General features: G+C 52.8%; 1 pseudogene; it reads right to left on the bottom strand.

Moving 5' to 3' along the window:
* LOC130159639 (hydrocephalus-inducing protein homolog) overlaps nt 1-18,069 on the bottom strand; it is a 109,078-nt pseudogene that overhangs the window by 53,190 nt on the left and 37,819 nt on the right.

Here is an 18,069-nt window from a genome sequence, read left to right as displayed (position 1 = left end):
GGAAATCACGGCTCACCCCCCTGCAGCAACCTCCAAGCAGGAATCAAAGCAGTGGCTTTGGCGCTTTACAGGACACAAGGCTTGGGTTCAGGGACACGGGGGAATGAAGGATGCCCGTGTCACCCATCAGCTGGGCTAAGGCACAGCCCAGCCTGCTCCGCTCTCAGGTGGACACGTGCGCATCACCCTGACGCCCGACTGCATCCCAGGCTTTATCTCCACAATTATTCAGTCCCCTCTGCTTCCCGTCAAGGAGCTGCCAGGCAGCGTAAGGCAGCCAAGGGCAAAACTTCAACTGGGGCAGCAAAAGAGCAGCAGAGCAGGCAGCTGCTGAGGGCCAGGGCGCAGCTCGGGCACATCTCGCCCACGCCCGCGCTGCTCCCATCAGGCAGCCTCAGCAGCACCGTGCCCGGAGTCTGTCTGAAGAGCCCTTGGTGAAGCGGCTGATGGAGCAGGTTCCCAGGACCTGCCTCCTGGCACGTCTCCATGAGAGCAGCAGCTGCCCTGAAAAGCAGAGATGCTCACCATGGGGGAACTCGGCCCCGTGGAGTCAGCAGGGGGGATCATCACACACACAGAGTCACAGAGCGGCTGGGGCTGGCGAGACCTCTGGAGATCATCTGGTCCAAGCCACGGCTCAAGCAGAGCCCGTCTTTATTGCAGGCAAAGAAACCGTCCCTGAGCCGCCTCGTATTACTGCTCTAGTGACTGATCAGCCCCAGGACTGGCAGAGATGGCGGTGAAGCACGACAGGCTTTATTGCCCAGTCCCATGGGTTAGGGCCCTGAGGCAACGGAGGGGCAGATGTACCCTGCAAGCCCCCCGGCTACACCGCGAGCTGCCCGGGGAGGAGGGAGGCATTGCACCGGGGCAGCAGGACCCGAACAGCTCTGCGGGTCACTGCCTGCGACAGGCATGCAAACCCATCATTTCAACACCAGTACCAGCCATCCCTGGTGGCTTGCTCTCGCCACAGATGGAAAGTGGGTTTTCATGGTGGATTCAGAGAAAGCTGCCCTGGGAATCCCTCCCCCACTTGGAGGTTACCTTTGTCCCCCAAACAGCTGGAAAAGCAGCAAGGAGGAAATTCGTCCCCCTCCTCCTTGGCCCAGGAGGCTGAGCCTGGCCTCTCGCACGCTGCCTGATGCTTTACCCGCAGACCCAACCAAGCCCACAGAGCCAGGCCTGGGTGAACCAGCTCCACAAATCCAGCCCACCTAGCATGGAGCAGAACAAACCTCCCCCCAACCCTGTTTTTAAGCCCCTCACAGATCCCACCTCCAGTGAGCGGCACATCCCACCCAGCCTCCGCACGGAGCCCTCCCTGGCTGCACCAGCCCTGCCCCCCCCGCCAGGGCAGCAACCCAACCGCCTCCTGCCACCTGCCACGCAGCTTGTCAGCTGCGGCCTCCATCAGTTCAACGGCCTTTCCCTGCGGCTGGCCCCCGGAGATGCCCTGCAACGCGACGGAGCCCACACGCTCTGTAGCTACACAACCCTTACCGTTACATGTTTGTGCAACACCACAGCTGGTTGGGCCCCCAGCAGGTGTGAAACTCACCTCACCACAAGCAGGCTGAGGACAAACTTCACACCCCAGACTGTCACAAACAGCAGTCTGACACAAAGCAAACGCAGACCTAATGGGGAAAGTGTCGGGAAATCCATGCCCTTCCAGGAGCAAAGGGCCACAGGGGCCTCTTGATCTCAGAGTTCCAAAGACACGACTCTCCGTTAAATACCCTCCAGAAAACAAAGGGAAAACTTGTAAAGATGATCCAGACTCCTTTCTGCACAAGCGTCTATGCAAGCTGTCTACTTTACTGAGGGGTGCCCCAGCTAAAACTGCCCCCAGAGCCAGGCTTCTCTCGCTGCGTTGGGACGGAATGCCTTGCTTTCTCTCCGAGACAGCAATATGGAAACGGTGCATGTAAAAATCAAGCCACAGGCTGCTACAGACCAGTCAATTTTCATTGGGAAACAGCCCCACAGATACTTACCATCTCTACACAGAAGGATGCAGGGATGACAGCCTGATTGGAGAGGTGGAGACTTTTGGACGCATCTTGTAGAACTTGAATACTGCCAAAATTTATCTCCCTCGGATGCACATAGACAACCGGTTCTTCTCCAATGCTCACTAAAGACACATTCTGCTCCAGGAAGCAGGTAGGAAAGAAAAAAGAAAAGCAGGGGAAGTTAAAAAATATGAGACAGCTCTAAGGTTCCTCCTCGACGGGGCGATAAGTACGGCTGTTGGAAGTTTTCAGTGTTGCAAGGCTGAAACAGAAGGACTGGGGCAAGTGCAGGCTCGGGAGCGATCCCATCTGAAAGCCACAAGCTCCCGTTCTCAGGGGACAGAGAAACCCTGGGTCCCACGCTCTCCTTTCCAGACCTCCTCCACAGTTAGCTCTCCTTTCTCTGCCTTGTGCCTGCTCCCGCTCCTTCTGCTGCTCAGCCGAGCCCCAAACCTCCCTGACCGCTGCTGCTGCACAGTGACACTTGGACAGTTACTTCTCTGACATTCCCAAAAATGCACCTCTGAAAACCAGCACAAGCCAGAAGCGAAGCAGGCTCTTCAGAGCAGAGATCGTGCAAGTTACTGCACACATCTGATGTGTGCCTAGGTGCATTGCCGGTATGACATGAATAACAGGCATTAATTATTCATTACATCGTTCAAGCGGTGTTTTTCCTCTTGACAGTCAGACCCAAAAAGCTTTCTCCTTGCAGAACTGGCACAGACTACTGGAGGAGGAACATGGATCCCTTTGCTAAACCACCTTCCCACATCATTAAAAACAAGGAGAATTTGTCCAGTCTTGCTGTGGATTTTACTGGTTCCAAACACCTCAACACTTCAACAGGATCTGAATGCATAAAACTCCCAATGCTGACCAGATGCTGTATGATTCACTGGAGGGCACAGAGTACGATTTAACCGAAAAAGAAACCAGCCTCCACCGTGTACAACCTTAAATGATGTCTGGCTCAAGGAAGTGGCATTGACAGCTGTCAGAATCACCAGCCCAACTCAGCCAGAAGCAGCAGCATCCAGAAATGCTCATCCCTTGACAGGCCACTGATGCATGCAACTAAGCACCAAAAAAAATCACCTACCAAGGCTGGGGCCTCAAAAATAAGGAACTGAAGCCACACATGATGATGCATGTCTGGGCGATGCTGCCCAAAGCTCCCAGGAAGGAGGAGCTGCAGGGAAGAGCTGCGCCTCGCCAGCCAGCTCAGCTTCCTGGTGACAGCAGGACAGCAGCAGCAAAGGCAGGGCAGAGCTCTTTGGGAATGAGCAGAACAACATCTGGAGGATGCCCAGGCAAGCTGGCTTCTGTCAGCCTGTGTACTAACACGACGCATCCTCACCACCAAGGAGAGGGCTTCAAAAACCCCAACCCCTTCGTCTACAGGGTTCTTAAAAGGGACAAGAAAAATGCCATGCAACAGCGTTACAGGCAACATGGCACAGGGAAAGGCAGCAAGAAGAGATGGCAGCTCTGCCATCAGCAATATTGCCACAGCTACAGAAACAGCCACCAGCCACCGCCCCACCCCACCCCACCCCCCAGCACCTCTGGCTTTGTCAACAGGTAGGTCATGTCACATTTGATCACTTAGGAACGAAGAGCATCTGACCCTGGCGGACAGCTGTGCTCGAGTGCCCGCTTATTCTGACAGCGGTCAGCTGCCAACCCCCCTGCCCGCGGCACACGAGGCTGCCTTGCCACCAGTAACGCCAGGGCTGGGATTTACCAGCTCCTTCATGCAGATGACACACACCAGACTGAAGCTGGCACGCGGTCACCTGCAAACAAAATACCCGACAACAGAGCTGTGGAGGGACTCTGCACAACCTGGATGAAAGATCTGTACCACGTTCCGCCTGAAATGGCGGTAAAGACCAGGCATCGACACTGGGCACCCCAGCCGAAGGCAAGAACGAGCTTTGAAGTTCTATTGGAACACGCTGCAGCGATTCCCAAGGTCAGACTTGCAGCCGTACGGGTAGGATCTGCCACCAGCGCAGGACATGTAACAAGACAGCCAGCTCTTCTGCCAGCCCAGAAAGCTTTGGGTGCGTCAGCTACCAGGGAACTACTGGAACTGCACTGCAACCAGAAGACAGACCTATAGAAAACGCAATGCATCTAGTCCTTTCTTTAGGGACAGCTACGATTCTCCAGCTGAAATGCTCGCCCTTTGGGCAAAACATCGACACGTTCACGGCCAAATAGAAAAGATTAAGGTAAGGTCAACTTTCAATTTATAAATTGTTAGCCCAAGGGTAAAAGCTTTTCAAGGGACCTGCAGCTCAAAAACCAGGTGACATTTAAACAACTGGCTATTCCAGTGGGGAGAAACCCTCCTCTTCCAGGGAAGCATGCCTTCTGTTTGCAAGCAACTGTTTTGTCAAACGTGAGACTTCCCTGCAAAGCCTGCATTGCCTGGCCTTGCTGTTGACTGGTTTACATGCACATCCCCAGCAGCCGGGGTTGAGATGATCAGTGGCATCCAGGGGATTTGGCATCATCGTTTCAATTCATTTTATAAAAAGTTTATAGCCCTGCATTTGCTTTCAAAATGCCAGCCTTCCTTTCCGTTACAGAAAGCTTCAGGTTCTCAGGAATCCTCTGATATCCCCTTCTGTGCTCAGAGAGAGGACAAGACATTTTAAAACAGCTGCTTCAAAAGTTAATCTCCTTTTAAATTAAAAAGGTTCTAAAATTAAATTATTAACTAAATTTGTTCTCTGTTTCAGCCAGTGGAAGCCAGGACACCACATACAACATTCTCTTGCCTACACTTTGTTGTTGCTGCTGTACATGCCTGAATGCCAATGTCTTGTAGGAGGCTTTAGTCAAGGAATGCTTTGCCTCACCCCTTTCCAAGCTTGGTAGGGAAAAAAAAAACCAAACACACAACAGTCTGTGCTCCAGATGCAAGCAGCGTGGAGTCTCATGCATCTTTGGATGGGGCTTTTGGCAAAGAGATATGATGGGTATTTCTCAGGCGGGATGGACCTGACTTTCACGAAAGCTTAAATCCAGCTTTACAGAAATCATCATTTCAGCACGGCCTCCTACACCGCCCTTGCTTTAGCGGCATGCAGCAATGTCCCTGTGTGCTCCTGAACAAAAGTTCTAATGAAGCAGCAGTTGCTGCTCATCTAATGATGCAGGAGCGCGAGAGACCCAGGAATTGTTCTGGGTTTCAGGCTGGGCTTGTTATCCCGCTTCACACGCCCATAATTAAACACCATCTCAGACGCCTACGAGGACACCACCCTTCTCTAGGCATTAGCTGTTACTTATGCCACGAATCCCTTCTTTCCTTGTCCACACCAGCCACATATTATGACCTTCTCCTTTTCCCTGGCAGAACCCCAGTACACTTTATGCCCCACCAAGATGAGTCACACAAAGGCACGCATCTCGCCTAGCACTCACCAGCGGGGATCTTTCATTCCCAAACACTGAGACACTAGCAATAGTGTCCTGCCTTCCCATCGCCTGGGCTTCCAGCGTAAACGGGATCTCCACCGAGCTGTGAGGCTGGATAATCCCACACGGCACAGGGCTGGAGTACCACACAGCAGCATCCTCCTTGTGCTCCTATAAGGGACAGAATCAAAGAAGACAATTGTCAGAATTTGACAGAACCTCAGAATCTGAGGAAACTTCAAGCTCCTTAACATCTACTACAATGGAAATTCACCCGCATTTTTAAAAATCCCTAGGAGAAAGCAGAGAAGCGCAACGCAAGGTGCAAGATTTATATGGGGCTAAGTAGCATCCTCACAGGGTCCAAAAGCTGCTGCACCCACAAACACCCACTCCGGTGCCGGCGGCCTCCTTGCAGCTGCTTTTCACAACCCTCAAAGTTCTCCTGCATGAAAGCACCCCAAAGACTAGAACCAAAACTGCTTCCTAAAGAGTTCAAACCGCTCCTGAAGTTCATATTCAGGTAGCTTCCCGTTCTCTGCAAAACTTTAGGTTTGAACACTAAACAGCAAGGTCTTCCCCAAACCCCCTTTTTTCCTAATAAACCCCTCGATAACGACGTTGGAGGGCAGGAGGCGAACGCAATGCCAAACCTGAGGAAGGACTCCATAGCAGCCTGGAAGATCACTGTCATTCACAAGGGTCAGTGTCCGCTCGTAAGGGAATTTCAGAAAGCACCGTCCGAATCTCAGAACAGGGCTGAGCACGTGCAGCGGAGGAACCACACATCTGGGTGAAGAGATGACCAAAAGGAATTAGAGACACAGAGAATGTAGAAGTTGTTCACTCCCCAAACAGCATGAAATAGACACAAGGCATTTGTCTCTGCCAGATAGACGTTTCCTACCTCTACAGCAATCACTCACCTCTAACTTCTTTTTTATCAACAGACTCTCGTAAAGGAGGGGCAGCCCCAGACTCCCGTGGCAGAGGCTGCCCAGTGCCCTGCCCCAGTGCTCTCTCATCAAGCTTTGCCCCTCCTTTGCCCCAGGAGGCCGGCAAGGACCCTCCCACAGTCCCAGCAAGGCACGAGCTCTGCGGGAGCCTTCCCGCTGAGGACCAGCGCTCCCCAAAGCTCAAGAAAAACAAGACTCCAGCATCTCAGTAAAAGCAACTCCCTCCTCTCCCGTACCGCTCTCGCCCTGCCTGAAACCTCAGCCGCTTGCCCCCGCGATGGAGGGCACCAGCACCGCCTGCCTCTCGCAGTGGGTGACCAGCCTCTCCCAGCTCCTGCAGCTGCCTGGGTCCTCCACACACCAGCCCACACACTGACTTTTCCCATTCCCACTCGTTTTACAAAATTGCAGCCCAGGCACCGCCTGGCTGACTGCCTGGGAGAGGGAACAGCACCAGCGAACTGTGTCCCTCTCGTCATTAAACTGGCACCCGCTGCAGCGCAACGCCATTGAGCGTGGCTGCAGCAAGAGCAGCTTTTGGCTTAAGTCTGGGAACGTTCATGCTCAAGAGAACCAGAGAGAGCTGAGCTCACCTGCCACACCAAGGACGAGTTTCCCCTTTAGTTTCCCCCCACCAGTCCTGCCGTAAGCCCCTTTCCCATTTGCACACGCCTTCATTAACTGAGCCAGACCCCAGCTTTCAGCAGGCTGCTCGCCGCCTTCCAAACAAATGCTGCATTTTGGGCCAACCCAACACAAGCCCACCGCTTGCAGGGAGAAGCAGGGGCAGCCCTTTGCAGATTCGTTACTCCTCAAGTCCCAGACGACAGGCCAACAAGGAATATAAGCACTGTTGCCTTCAAAACAGAACAAGAAAGGCATGGCCCTGAGCACGGAGCACAGGTGCTTCTCAACAGGGCCGCTGGCAAAGCACGGCTGTGCTCACAGCGAGCTGGGCAGAACCAGCTCATGAAGCACCATTTCTCCTTTGGGGCGGCAGCCAGCACACCACACGCCAGGCAGCGTGCTGGGCCTGGCTACGCGGGGAAAGGTGGCCAGCTGCAAGGAAAGCGCCGGTACCTGGCTGTGAGAGGCAGCGCCAACACCTCCTGGCCAACACCATCCACGTCCAGCACCAGCGCCAGCTCGTATTGCCTCACCGTGTTGGAACACAGGGTGACCTGGTAGAGGAGAAGAGCGGCGTCAAATACTTCAGCACTCCCAGAAGCCATCAGCCACGCACGTGTGGTGTCCTGCCCTTCTCCTTCCACGCTAAGGAAAGGGAGTGTTTTGCCTTGCTTCTGCTGCTGCTCCACGTGTGGACCACTGCCTTTCCCAGTAACAAAACTCTGCTGACAAACCCCACCTGTGAAATACACCTTGCACACCAGGGCACGTGTAAGCTAAATCAAAGCACAACTCATGGTCTACTCACCACTGTATTAAGGGACCAATTTTTCATCTCAACTACAATAGCGGGAACCCAGGGGAGATCTGTTGACTTTCCCAGAACGAGTTCAGCTTTACACTGGGAAGCTGAGGGCAAAACGTGGCCCAGCAAAAGCTGTGCAGTTTGTTCATGGCTGCTGGAGCTTTCTCAGCCCCCGCTGCAGTGAATGCAACTCATCCTGCTCAACAGGAGAGGAAAAATAAGACCGGGAAGAAAAGCAAACTGCTTTAGGCAATGGCATCTCTCTTTTCAACAGCCACCTTCCGTCCTCACCCTTCCTCGGCCCCCTTCAAATCAAACAAATCGCTCTAAGCAGCTCAGAAACACACGCACGGCTTCTGTGCTTGACCACACGATACGTGATCCTTGGCTTACGACTCTGGAAACAAAACGCTGCTCCATCCCAGAGTCCCCCAGCTAACAAAAGCCCATCTCTTACTCGGTTATGCCCAAAGCCAGCAGCGCTGCAGCTCCACCTGTTGAAGCACATATGGCCGGGCTCATCCCATACCTGGATATCCAGGGCTCCTTGGGAGCGGATGGTGCCTTTGCAAGGCATTATGGTAAATTCCATTGGCTCGACGTGATGTTGGGCTCCCTTCCTCCAGGACAGGCAAGCGTTGTCTGAAATCTGAGTAAAACTGGTGATGCTGCGCTGTCCTGAGCCATCGCCAGGAATGCGAAGGTTGAAAGTCACAGGCACCAAGGAGGTGTTAGTGAGGCGACACGACAGGGTGTGAGGAAAGCCTGGAAAGGTGAGACAAATACCAGTTAAGTCCCCAGTTACGCTGCGATTCCTGCTGCGACTCTCCTGTTAGGATAAAACCCTGCTTGGAGTTGAGCTCTTGTCAATGTGCACGGCAGGTAACTGAGAAGCTCAGGGAGGAGCGAGTTGTGACTGAAGTTGCCTTTTCTCTCGACGGCCGAGCTTGCTTCCTTGGCAATGGGCAGCGGTGTTGGTGCTGAAGAGCAGAAGTCTCCCTCTAACTGTGAGGAGCCCTCTCACCTGCCCCCAAACCAGCCCCAACTCTTTCTCACTGACGAGCGTGCATCCAGACAGACCATTTATCCTGAAAATTCAGCCTGTAAAATTCCCCATTAACTCCATGAACATTCCCCTGGTTTTCAATATATGAAAGTAGCAGATTTTCCTTGCTGTAGCTTCTCTTCAATAACAAGGAAGGACGAAACTGGGCACTACAACATGATGCACAGCACTCTGATGCAGCTTCCCTAGGCAGGATCCCTAAGGCAGCTCCCGTTTCGGGGCAACCAGACTGAGCACAGGATGACTGAGCACAGGACAACTCAGCCCACCCCACTGCAGGAAACCTGACGCTTCCTTAGAAACGAGCAGGAACGTGTCTCGCCTTACCTAACAAATGGGGACATCACATCCTCGCTGCCTTTGATTACTGCCCGCAACACCTGACATCACTTTAGCTCTGACACTTGCTTTCCCTAATGGAAAACCAGTGATACAACCACACTGGGTGGCAGGGGATGTGCTGCAGAGGCAGGACACCAGCCCGCAGCTTGCTCTGGAGCGGACACCAGCTCTGCCAGAAGGAGACACCTCCCATGCCCTGCTTACCAAGCGCTATTTGCATACAGACAGGGAGGAAAACCACCTGCAGGCACAGCAGATGTTTCTCCGTGCCCATCAGCAGTGAGCATTGCCCACCGCCAGCAATTACTCTGGCCGGGGGGTGGGGGGGGCACAGAAAGGACACACACAGACTGCACAGCCCCAAATGGGACCGAAGTCGCCAGAGGCAGACAACAGTCAGCAGCACAGTTACAAGAAGCAAAAATACAATAGCTGCCTTCAGCTGAAAAGGCCTTGTTAACGAAATCAGATTAAGTAGGATGAATCTCCTATTACACAACCGTTTTCCTGCCTGGTGCGTTTCTTGTGGGTTTATTTATTCAAAAGGAAACACAGCAGTGGCAGAGCGGTGATGCAGGGAGAGGGGGAAGCGGCTCGGGGAAGGTAATGAGTTTACTTTAAAAAGCCCACAAACATCATGAAAACACAGAGGCATCCAGGGTGCAGAATGATAACGGCCCTTCAATCAATCCGCAATTGATTTCACATTTAAACTTTAGATCATCTCAGTAAAAAGCCTTTTGTGAGACTCGAGATGGAGAATCAGAATCTGCATTTCAATGGAGACACTGGGGCTCAGCCACCCGCTCCGTCAGCGCTTCAGCTGGGGAAGGAGAAGGAGCCCACATCTCTGGGGACATCAGTGCCCAACACAGAGCTACTGCCTGGGCTTAGATAACCAGGAGCCCTCACGGCACAAATCAACATCTCACACTAAAGGTCAAGTGGGTAAGTGGTGTCCTCGCCTTGCAGCAGGAGCGTTCGCCCTGAGCAGCCACAGGCTAGCGTGTGGCTCCAACGCCCTTCTCCTGCAGCCCCAACCCCTGGGCCCTTCTGGGACAAAGGCTTTCACCATCATTCTGTCGCCAAGGTATGGGAGGCTGGGGCTGAGCAGGCTCTGAGGGCACCAGAAAAATACTGGCTTGCTATTCCTTTGGCCCTATTTGCTCTCACGACAGTAAAACACCACCTGAGCAAGCGGCAGCCCTGCTTTTAACACCCTGAAGGCTGCTGTGGAGGAACACAAGCGACAGACGCTCTTCAAGTGCTTCATTTCAGTAAGGCACAGACCTCCCGACCTGCGGTCCAAGCCCAGGGCACACTCACCAAAGGAGACATCACCGAAGTGGAGGGAAGGTACATTGAAATGGAGAGTTGGTCCAATGACACAGCCCCTGTAAGGACAAAGGCAGAGGAGGAACTGGCTTGGTTAAAAAGAACTGCAAAGCATTCAGCTTTTGTTACCACCGGGACAGGGAAAAGCTGGTCTCAGCACCACAGTGGGTTTCAAACCAACCCGTCACCCTCGTGCTCGACTAAGACATTAGACGACACCCTTTTTTCTCTGCTCCATCACCAAATGAGGTAGGTGGGAGATGATTACCCAGAGATGGCTACAGATGTGCCCACCAGGCTCCTAGAACCCTCCTCACCTGACAGTCAAGGTCACAGGCTCAGGGGACCCACCCACACTGAACCGGAATTCTTCTGTGAATGGCCCCAGGATGGTGGAACTGAAGGAGATCCGGAGGACTTGGAGGCCATCTGGTGAAATGATGCCCTCCTGGGGGTGGAAGGAGAAGCAGGAGCCCAGAGCCGTCCCTGGAGGGACCAAGCTGAAGGGGGCATCGATGACTCCTTTGTTAAACAGGATCGCCTGCAGCAGCAAGAAATCAAAATGGAAATACATGAGGAATCTTCCTTCCTTACAGAAGGCTGATTTCTTCTCTAATTAGACATCTATAAAAGGCAGAAGATGCCACGTGTTGCTGCTTGGCTGAAGCTAAAGAACACACAACGGGACAGGTTCTGCCTTTGGGCTTTTGCATGCAGAACAGCGATAACTTCACAGAAACTGAGTCACCCTGGGCTTATTCCACTGACACAGAGCAGTCCGCTTGGACTTGCATCACCAAGGCGATGCAGACCTGCCCCAAAGAGCAGCAAAGGGCGGTCACAGCATTACTGGCACATCGCCACCTAACTGCTTCTGCTCCAGACGAGCCCAGTCCCGCCAAGGGCAAACACATTCAGCTCCCATTGCCGCCAACAAGCTCATCTGATGTGGAAAATACCTCGGGACAGCCCTATAACCAGCTTCAGCAGCACTCCCCGACTCTGCTAGGGTACGTCAGTGAGGCTCATTTTATTCTTTTCTTTCATCCGAGAGTCTCTCTGTCTTTGCTCAACCAGACACGTCAAGAAAGGGCGAGAGTGAGGTGCATAGCAGCTCCTCCTAGTCTAAAGAATTTCTCTTTCACAAATATTCACAGCCATCATCTGCCAATTTACCATTATTTACTGTTCCAACAAGCGACGCAATCCTGCGGCGCTTGGTGAGATTCAGCTCTCTTCACGTTCAGCAAGGAGCGCCCACACCTGCCTGTGAGTACCAGCACGCTGTTGGTCACCAGACCTACCCAAAAGCAAAGCTCTACAGTTTCCGATGGCTGCAGGTGACATCCTGCCATTTCTGCGCTCCCAACTACCGGCTCTGGAGGTTTTTTCCCTAATTTCTGTCCCCGCAAAACCTGTCAGAAAAACTGAGACAGAAGCAGACATACAGCCCTTATTTTCCAGTTTTGCAGCTGCTGTTGAAAACATTCACCTATTCCAACTCTGCACTGGTAACTGGAAAACTACTCATGTGTTTTACACCTTAGTTACAAATTGCACTTAGGGATCCTGCGCTGAGGTTCACCTCCAGTCTGGCTGCTCAATACAGCACCTACAGTATCATCTACTTATTCACATTTTCTCAAGTAATGAAAAAAAATAATTTATATAAATAGACTCCATAAAGTATCAGCATTAAAAATGCATAGAGCGCACAAGATTTTGGTAAGAAAACCCCTTAACATGTCCTTCCCTGCCACAGTCAAGCTTTTGAAAGCGTCTGGCACGACGTATTGCCTCATTTTCTACCTCTTTCAGTTGCTGTATTTTTTTGGGGGGGTTAGATTTTTGGGGTTTTGGGGGTTTGTTTTTTGGGGGGTTTTTGGGTTTTTTGGGTTGTTTTTTTTCTTTGTGTGGGTTTTGGTGGTTTGTTTTTTTTGACAGAAAACTTGCCATCATGGGTGGGGGGAGGGAAACATGTAGAAAGCTCCTCTGCTTCATTTCCAGAACTGCTCTGCTCTGTTCACAGAGCCAGAGGTGCACCAGGTCTGAAGGGTGGCAGGAGGCTGGTCAGCAGGGAAAGCGCTCCCGGTGCCTGCGCGGGCAGCTCTGTGCGGGGAGGCTGGCCGGCTTCCCTCCGGCGCCAGGAGCCAGGAGGATGCGCTTCACTGAAAGGTGTTTGCAACGGACTCGAGTTGGAACACAACACGTTTGTTCCAGCTGCTTTTTAACCGCCAGGGTACCAGGGTGCAGTGATTCTAGGGCTGAAACAAAAGCCTCTGGATCCTGACCGTTTTGACCCGGTGGTGCTTTCATGTGTCAAGGGCTGGTTTTTCTGCATGAAGCCTCCCAGCTGGTCTCAAAGGGAGGTTGCCAAAAAGCAGGGATCGGGGCTTTGGGAACAACAGACACACCCTTCAGACCCCATCAAAACTATCCAGATTCTGCAAAACCTCCCACATTTCACTCACGTCAAATATTCCGTGCTCACAACTGCCAGCGTTGCCAGAAATCCCGCAGGCCCACAAAGCTCACCGCTGCCCCAGGAGCCATCAGGATCCACCCCAACCCCAGAAAACCCCACTGCTCACCTCATAGCTCTGGGCTGATCCAACAAAAACCTTCCCGATGTCCAGCTGGTCAAAGCTGAAGCGCAGCTGGGGCCCTATGCCGCTCCCTTTGATGCGCAGGGGCAGCCTGGTCTCACGGCCTGGGGAGAGATTGCCATGTCAGTACAGAATTCCTTCGGTTCGCCTGGATTTTCCAGGCAGCCTCGGAGCAGTCCCTGACTCCGGGCTGGGTGGCACCAGCACTAGGTGCTCCGCGAGAAGATACAGGACCCCTCTCTTCCCTCAGGAGATATACTTCGGGGCTGGCTTCTCATTTCTAACTGAGCCCTCGGGCTGCTTTATAACTTAGCAATCACTTTGCACCCTGAAGAAGATATGCTGCGCATAAAAGACAATTTTGGAATTCCTTCCCATGCACTTAGACAAGCTTTGAAATCCGTTCAGTGAAGGCACAAAGCTCACAAAACAGAACCAAAGATAAAAACCTGCTGTCTGTATCGCTGCCATCAGAGATGACCGCACAGGAGCTGAGAAGGAAGAGCCCAAGCAAGGCCCAGCAGCCGGCTGACAGCCGCACCCCAGCAGCCTGCTGAACCCTGCGCAGTTACCGTATCAATAAAAAGCTGTTTCATGGCCTTTGCATCCGTCAGCTTGGAGCAGTAAGGACGGGATCAAAGCAGCTGGGTTAGTGATCTCAGCACCCTCCAGAACGGGAGCCTGGCTGCTGGGGACCACTGGCCTCGCACCTCCTTCCTCTTAGATGGGGAAAATCATTTCCCTGGATGGAAATCTGACAGGGACCTCCCGCTCTTGAAAACCACCTCAAGCAGCACCACACAGACGGAGAGGAAGGACAAGGTAACCTGAACCACGGAGCTTGCTGCAAGCATTCCCTGCCCCGTGCCAGCACAGCAAAGCCGTCACACCTCTGTAAGGGCAAAGGCAGCGTAACGCGGTGGGTCAGTGATAACCGCTCCCAGCAAAAGCCGTGACAGCACTTCTGTCAGCCAGGAGGAGCATAAAGCTTGTCTAGCAGACTGCTCGCACTGTGCTTCCTGGGCAGGGAGCTCACCCTGCTGAGGGCAGCGAGCCCTGTACAACACTACGCAGATGCAGCACGGACTTCGAGCCACGAGGTGACTGGGCCCACGCAGGGAGAGCGGCACACGCCTGGTACTTTCACAGACACCCTGCGCTCAGCGGGGCTCAGCCACCTACGGTCTGGCAGCGCCTGGAGAGCGGGAGGTGACCCAGGGGCAGGGGGCACGTTTCACTCAGCTCCTACCGCCTCAGGAGCCTGACAGTGCATCCATGGATCCAAGGCTCATCTTGCAGGTCTACAGGGGCTCAGTGCTCGTCCACCAAAGCTCTTCTGCGGTGTAGCTCTCTGGCCTTTACAAACACCTTGCAGCAGAGCAAATGCCTGGTAGGAAGGCTTATCCCCTCGCTGCTTTGGCTGCTCTAGAGCCATCAGTGGTCAGAGCCAGGCATCCTAAGCCCTGGCTCTGCACAGACCAGCTGGAAGCCACAGGGACAGCAGGAAGGTGCCGGCGCTGCCCTGCTGACCACCGGCCCTTCCTAGCAAGTCCACGGGGACCAAGGGGGCTGGAAGAGTATTTGTGCCCTGCCTTTGCGGTGGGTGGCAGGAGGAGGAGAAAGGAGCCGTACCTGAGATGTCGCAGTAGGCTGTTTGTTGATAGACTCGGGCTTCTCGGGGTTTGAAGATCACCTTAATTTCAATTGAAGAATTTGGCCAGACATCTCCCTCCTAAAACAGAAGCAGACAACAAACCATTTATCCTCAAACACTACATTTCTTGTTTTCAACCACAGCCCTGTAAGCCTTTATTTAGAGCACCAATGAAGAGCAAGAAGCAAACAGCACTTATCCAGGTTTGTAAGACTTTGGAAGCAGCTGCAAAAAATGTCAGTCCCTTACCTTTACTAGCACCTGGTAAAGGCTTTTTTTTTTTTTCTTAATTAGGGTTCTAATAAAGGAACCCAACTGGCTGGCTTCAGCAAATCAAGCATTTCTTCAGAAGTACCAGCTGATCTAAGCACAAGGCACCTTTTTCCTCCAACCCTTCCCTTGCATCCCTGTCTCCCTATGGCCATGGGAATGTTTTACCCAGATCAGAAGAGAGTCAGCAAGTCAAAGGGATTTTTCCATTCTTCGTTACAAACGTGCTGCCTCTTATACCCTCAACCTGTACGTGCATGTAACTCTTTAATGGATTCTGGTGAGTCAGGGCACTCGGCACCAAGCAGAACAAGCCCTCCTGGGGAGCAGTGAAGACCAGGCTCCTCCTGCCCTGTGCCGCCAGCACTGAGCCAGCTCGCAGGCTCTTCCAGCTGATGGATGACCCGAGAAGGGAGCTGAGAGTCACATGCAGCCCGGTTCTCTCTGCAAGGTGCGTACATCCCTGTTTCCCTGAACACAGGCTCAAACAAGAAGAGATGGCATTTGCTTACAGCTCCACACCTACTGCAACCAGCAAGCTCTTTTCCTTGCCAGGCTCTTGCTCCGGGATTTAACTCCGGCCCATGGTACCAGTGTGTGCGCAACCGCTGCTTCCTCAGGGTCTTCATTCTCTCCCCCTCTCTCAGAGTCCTGGCACTGGTGCTCAGTCCCAGGGAGCCTCGTCATGTGTTTTCAGAGACACCCCTGGCTTCTAAAGGCTCTTGCTTCTTGCGACCGGTTTCAACAAAGGCACCACTGATATTCCCCTCAGTCCCCAGCACTACAAATGCTTCTTCATCCATTTGTTGGCATAAATATATGCATCTCTGACAACCGTAATAATATTTTAAAGCAATGAAAAAAATCGGGAAGACCACAAAAAGAACAGTTATTTTTCTATGCACAAAGCTTGATTCTGCTTGCTGCTGGGTATTCTCCGTGCTTTGTCCAGGGGAATCTTGAACTGAGTGGAGCCTCCAGCACTGCCACAGCATAAATATTAAACAACTATAATACTTCCCATCAACTTAGCACATAGAGCTCAGAGGCCAGCCCCCACAAAAATTAAAGAGCTATGACATGCTGAGTTACTGGGCTGCAGCTACAATGATTCCCTAATGCACAGCCTGCTCAGAGGGAAGAACAGGTAGAGAGAACCGTTTCCAACTCCAACAAACCAAGCGTAAGAACACAGAAGAAACAATAAAGTCACCTGGATTTTTCTCAAAACCTAGAGAAAACACTTTGCCAGATCAAACGGACTTTGTGTTTCTACCCAGCAAGCAACTGGAGGAAGATGAAGCATTACTAGATGATAACACACTCGCTTGAGGAAGCAAACTGGGGACACCAGCCTGCAACCCACAGTCAGCGTACGAGATAGCAGATCCCTCGGGTCCTGCTGGGATGCTGCACAGACTCAAAAGCGTCCAGAGAGTAATCTTGAATTTACAGGAATAAAAGCCTTTGGGGTGCTGCTCCGAACAACATAAGCCCTGCTACGACACCTGGAGCTTGCCTAAGCCGAGCCACTGAGAAGAAACACTCAGATGACGGATTTCCCTGGCTTGGCTAATTAGAGTCTAATAACTCACCAGCGCTCCTCACCCAGCTGCTCGCTGTATGTTTAACAGACTGAATTCAGTGGTCTCACCCTGGGCAGGCAGTCCCTGGGGGGGCGGGGGGGGGGGGGCGTGCATTAGGCAGCTGCTTGCATTTGCTTCCAGCCTGACAGCTGCGGCTGAACACACACCCCGGCTCACCGGCGTTCTGCGCTCCTCCTTAAAGGGCGCTGCGTGGGCTGAGCTGCCCAGTGGTGCCCTTAGATCCTCCAGCTGCTGGGGCCCTCTGCCCAGAGAGCTGCTGACAGCCCTCGCTCGGCTCCTGCGCGACAAACTGTGCCTTGCCAGGCTTACCAGCACCACCCGCCACACAAACCATCGCTGCTGCTGTGCTGAGGAAGGACGTTAATGAAATGCTGAGAGTAGTGACGATGCTTGAGGTCTTCATCTTAGAGGGGCACCAAGCGGGGAAGGAGAGCGCATCCTGAGCCTTCAAACCAAATCTCTCCTTCCACTGAGGCCAGAAAACAAGCTTCTGGCAGCCTAAGGCAGCAGTATCAGTCTTTCAGGTCAACTATCTAACAAAGTACTCTTTTGCTGCTCGTCTCTGCTGGATCACAAGCCAGTGGTACTCACTGGTCTATTTTATGTGCCGCCATCAGATATATTGGCCCTGTGGACGCTTCGGGGCAGTTTGGTTATTACTCAGAGGCTGACAGAGGCAATACATCTCCCGTTAATGGAAGCAAGTGTAACACAATTCATAAGCAAAAACGAAGCTAAGCGGGAAAGGAAGAAAATTAAAAAGAACCGTTGGCCTGGTGAATATGTATCTGCTAACAACAGCGCGCTTTTCCAGCTGAGTGAGTTTAGCTGACTTTGGGATTCGATGAACTCCAAGGCCAGCACATCTGTGACAGAAATACAGCCGACATCTCCGATAAATCAAATCGGAGACACGCTCAGAAAGCCAGACTTACACAACAGCTTGTCTCCCACAGGCTTGGATGGCTGCTCAGAATGTTCATGGTCACATGCTAATTCCAAAATCACTGCCTCCTTTTTTGTTATTATTTTCATCCACAAGTTAACCCCATACAGGCTGAAATAACCCGCTGCAGCTTCCACAGAGAGCAACACCTGGCAGCTACCGGCCCGCTTACACAGCAAAGCTGCTGCACAAACCCTGCAAAGCCACCCTGCCCAGAGAGCCTTTCCAAGGCTATCGTCCCTCCAGCGGCCTCCTAACCTCTGGGAACCTCCAGCCGCTTCTTCCAAGGGTTTGATTCTTTCTATAGGGTGCTCCCAGGGTGATAGGTGGGAAGAGCAGCAGCCGCTTTTGGCCAGAAGGTCCGAGGCAGCAAGGTCCAGGCTCTGGCGGGGCCCCTCCAGC

The sequence above is a fragment of the Falco biarmicus genome, chromosome 16 (genome assembly GCF_023638135.1).
Source record: "Falco biarmicus isolate bFalBia1 chromosome 16, bFalBia1.pri, whole genome shotgun sequence".
In the NCBI taxonomy this organism is placed as follows: domain Eukaryota; kingdom Metazoa; phylum Chordata; class Aves; order Falconiformes; family Falconidae; genus Falco; species Falco biarmicus.
This window is presented reverse-complemented; position numbering and strand designations above follow the sequence as displayed.